Source organism: Gossypium hirsutum, chromosome A05 (assembly GCF_007990345.1).
Source record: "Gossypium hirsutum isolate 1008001.06 chromosome A05, Gossypium_hirsutum_v2.1, whole genome shotgun sequence".
NCBI lineage: Eukaryota > Viridiplantae > Streptophyta > Magnoliopsida > Malvales > Malvaceae > Gossypium > Gossypium hirsutum.
In genome coordinates this window covers 81,601,999-81,606,663 of record NC_053428.1, presented here as the reverse complement: position 1 = coordinate 81,606,663, position 4,665 = coordinate 81,601,999, and the positions used below count along the sequence as shown (strand labels likewise).

Below are 4,665 nucleotides of genomic sequence, written 5' to 3'. Positions count from 1 at the left end.
CGCATTTAGCTCCACATGCGATGCCTCATCCAACTTCCGCTTATTTGCTAAAAGCTCCTTTAAAAATTTCATTGCTTTTGACATCTGCGATAGGGCTTCAATAAACGGAGAGTTAATGTGTAATTTTTCAAGAGTTTAAGGAATTTACCAAATTGTTCATCTGAACGGTTTTTCCTTGTCGCATTGGGGTATGGCACATGAGGTTTATATTCGACATTCACTAATCTATTTTTATTATAACCTACCTCACCTTGCCTCTACTTACCATAGTTTCTTGCCTCAGTTCTGGCTCAGGCTCAACGAATCCTTCTTCATCTTGAACATTAATCGCGTTGAGCTGTTCCCTTGGGTTGGGTTCAGTATTACTTGGCAAGCTACCTTATGGTCGTTCAGAGATTAGTTTGGAAAGTTGGCCTATCTGAGTTTCAAGCCCTTGGATCGACGCTTGTTAATTTTTGAGTGATATCTCGGTGTTCTGGAAATGGGTTTCTGACATCGAGATAAACTTTGTGAGCATCTCTTCAAGGTTTGGCTTCTTTTCCTGTTGATAGGGTAGTTGTTGAAAAATCGGAGGATGTTGTGGTCTTTGATTTCCTTGACCGCCCCACGAGAAATTTGGGTGGTTCCTCCAACCTGCATTATAAGTGTTACTATATGGATTGTTTTGAGATCAAGGATTATTACCCATGTAATTTAACTGCTCGTTATCCATGTTGTGGCCATAAGGTTGGTATTCCGAATGGCTTGCTCCACCTCCACTTACTTTGCACTACATTACTGGATATACCTGAGTAGAACCAAGTAAACCATCAATCTTTTTTTTTAGAATTTCTACCTGGTTTGATAGCATAGTAACCGAATCGATGTTATAAATGCCGGCTATTTTTGTTGGCTTTGTCCTCATGACTTGCCACTAATAGTTATTCAGTGACATCTCCTCTATAAACTCATAAACATCTTCAGATGTTTTATTATTGATGGTTCCGTCAGCAGCTACGTCAACCATTTGCCATGTCGAAGGATTCAGGCCATTATGGAACGTTTGAACCTGAAGCCAAAGCAATAACCCATGGTGAGGGCACCTTCTCAGTAAGTCTTTGTATCTCTCCCATGCATCGTAAAGAGTTTCTAAGTCCATCTGTACAAACGAAGAGATATCATAACGTAATTTGGCCGTTTTAGCTGGCGGGAAATATTTTAATAGAAATTTTTCGGTCATTTGTTCCCAAGTAGTGATTGTCCCTATTGGTAATGAGTTCAACCACTGTTTAGCTTTGTTCCTCAATGAAAAATGGAATAACCGATGACGAATGGCATCATTAGAAACACCATTAATTTTAAATGTATCGCATAATTCCAAAAAGTTTGCTAAGTGAGCGTTGGGATCCTCATCCTGCAAACCATCAAACTGAACAAATTGCTGTATTATTTGAATAGTGTTAGGTTTTAGTTCAAAAGTATTTGCAGCTACAGCAGGTCTAACTATGCTCGATTCAGTTCCTGTTAAAGAAGGTTGATAAACCATAAATTATACATATTTTTACCCCATGTTTAATGCATTTTATGGATGATTTCTCATTAGAATTGGTGAATTCAATGCTTCTAATGCTTTAATTTCATGTTTTATACTTAGGAGAGCATAGGAGAGTGAAAAGAGCGAGAAACGGGCAAAAAATGGAGAAAATGGACCAAATTACGAAACCAACACGGCCTGGACCTCCTCACACAGGCAGACCACATGGCAGTGACAATCTGGCAGAATTGGAGCAAGACGTACACAGGTGTGGCACACCGGCGTGTCCCTGCTGAGCCCAAGTTAAGTCCAATTCGAAAAAGGCCACTTTTAAGGGCTTCAAGGCATTCCAAAGCCTATAAATACACCCTAGAAGAGGAGAAAAAGGGAGACGGAGAAGGGGGGTAAGGAATTACTCCAAAGAAGCAGATTGGTCCATCTTAGAAGCCGAATTCATCATCAAGACTGAAGATCTCTCCTCAATTTCCCTTCAGGAGTTTTGGGTTTTCTTTATGTTTTGTATTCTTTATTCTTCTGAGATGTTTCTTATTTAGTTATGAACTAAATCCCCTCAACACCTAAGGGGAATAAAACCTAAGATGAATCTTATTATTATTTTCTGAATTGTATGATAAATATTTAACTTGTTCTTAATTATGTGTTCTTAATTCTTGTTTTGATATCCCAGGATACTGATTCAAGACATGCTCTTATTCAGAGAAGGAATAGACCCTCTCTAAGAGTACTTTTGTCATAATTAAGCAGATTTGATTGCACGCCTAGAAATAGGGTGACAAGATTTTGCCGGATTAGGGTGAAAGCTAAAAAGGGGATCCATAGATCGAGTTAATGCAACCCTAGAGTGTTAATTAGAGAAAAGTCTCAGTTATTCAATCTAGGGATTAGACGATATTAGTCTTGAATAGGGATAATAACATAACTTAGGGATCTCTACGAAACAAGTTGAATGAATAAATCGTCCGATTCGGAGCCAGAATAACAAGTAAAGTCTAGGTGGATTTTTCTCTCAAGTCAATCGATTTTCCCAAAAGCAATTCCCCAATTCTTTTCTCTGTGCGTTCTTAGTTTAGATAATTAGTTAATTAAAACAAATAAAACCCCTTTTATTCTTAGGCTAGATAATAAAAAGATAGTTATTACTAGTACTTTTGGTTCCCTTGGGTACGATATCCCGGTCTTGCCATTACTATACTATTGTTCGATAGGTGCGCTTGCCTTTTCGTCATGATAATGGGTAGTCTAGGTTTGATCTTCATTATAAATATTTATTACTTGTTACGAATCACGCGATCAAGTTTTTGGCGCCGTTGCCGGAGAACTAAGATATTAGGAACGCTCAATTTTTGTTACTTTAGCCATTTATTTTTCTTGCAATTTAATTTATTTTTTTATTATCATTTATTTACTTTTTCTTTCTCTTGGAAGGTTTTTATAGTTTATGACTAGAAGAAACCCGTCAGGACAATTACTTTTTGACGAAGAAATTGATCGCACAGTTCGTAGAAACCAAAGAGAAATAAGGCACAGCTTAAGATACATAGAGAACTAGCAAGAAAATGATACTCAACCTCCAACCGACAAGATTGCTGAAAACCAAGGCAATCAGCTACCTCCTGCAATTGCGGCTAATCAAAATCCTACTCCACGCACTATGTATGATTATGCTAAACCTTCTTTTACAGGAACTGAATCTAGCATAGTTAGACCTGCTGCAGCTGCAAATACTTTTGAATTAAAACCTAACACTATTTAGATGATACAACAGTTTGTTCAGTTTGATGGTTTGCAGGATGAAGATCCTATCGCTCACTTAGCAAACTTTCTTGAATTTTGTGACACATTTAAAATCAATGACATTTCTGATGATGCCATTCGTCTTCGGTTATTTCCATTTTCACTGAGAAACAAAGCTAAACAGTGGTTGAACCCGTTACCACGATGGTCAATTACTACTTGGGAACAAATGACCGAAAAATTTTTACTAAAATATTTTCTGCCGGCTAAAATGGCTAAATTACGTAATGATATCTCTTCTTTTGTGCAGATGGATTTAGAAACACTTTACAATGCATGGGAGAGATACAAGGACTTACTGAGAAGGTGCCCTCACCATGGGTTACCACTTTAGCTGCAAGTACAAACATTCCACAATGGTCTGAATCCCTCAACTCGGCAAGTGGTTGACGTAGCTGCTGGTAGAACCATCAACAACAAAACACCTGAAGAGGCTTATGAATTCATTGAAGAGATGTCACTGAATAACTATCAGTGGCAAGTTATGAGGACAAAACCAACGAAAATAGCCGATGTTTTTAACGTCAACTCAGTTACTATGCTGTCAAATCAGGTAGAACTTCTCAATAAAAAGATTGATGGTTTACTTGGTTCTACGCAGGTACATCCAGTAATGAGGTGTGACTCAAGTGGAGGAGGTGTGCATACAAAATATCAATACTTCAATCCCACAACCGAAGAGGAACAAGTCAACTATATAGGTAACAATAACTTTAGATCTCAAAATAACCCATACAGTAATACTTATAATGCAGGTTGGAGGAACCACCCAAATTTCTCCTAGGGAGGTCAAGGGAATCAAAAGCCACAAAATCCTTAGGGTTTTCAATAGCCACCTTACCAACAAGAGAAGAAACCGAACCTTGAGGAGATGCTCTCAAAATTCATATCAATGTCAGAAACCCGTTTCCAAAAAACCGAGACAACACTTAAAAATCAACAAGCATCGATCCAAGGAGTCAAAACTCAAATAGGACAGCTATCCAAACTAATCTCCGAACAACCACAAGGTAGCTTACCAAGTAATACTGAACCCTAACCCAAGCGAACACCTCAACGCAATTAGTACTCAAGATAAGGAAGGATTCATTGCGCCTGAGCCAGAATTGATGCAAGAAACTTTGGTGAGCAAAGGTGAAAGTGAGGTAAGTCATAACAAAATGGTGAATGAAGAATATAGACCTCGTGTCCCATACCCTAACGCGACAAGGAAAGACCGCTCAGATGAACAATTCGGTAAATTCCTCAAACTTTTGAAAAAATTACATATTAACCTACCGTTTATTGAAGCTTTGTCGCAAATGTCAAATGCAATAAAATTTTTAAAAGAGCTTTTA

The 4,665-nt window shown here is 38.0% G+C and overlaps 2 non-coding genes across 2 annotated transcripts; one reads left to right on the top strand and one right to left on the bottom strand.

Annotated features, from left to right (window-relative positions):
- Positions 1–1,064: 1,064 nt before the first annotated feature.
- Positions 1,065–1,171, top strand: LOC121229973 (small nucleolar RNA R71). Its single transcript, XR_005927924.1, has one exon. It is a non-coding gene; the product is annotated as a small nucleolar RNA R71 (small nucleolar RNA).
- A 2,374-nt stretch (positions 1,172–3,545) lies between these two features.
- LOC121229947 (small nucleolar RNA R71) lies at positions 3,546–3,652 on the bottom strand. Its single transcript, XR_005927898.1, has one exon. It is a non-coding gene; the product is annotated as a small nucleolar RNA R71 (small nucleolar RNA).
- Positions 3,653–4,665: the final 1,013 nt, after the last annotated feature.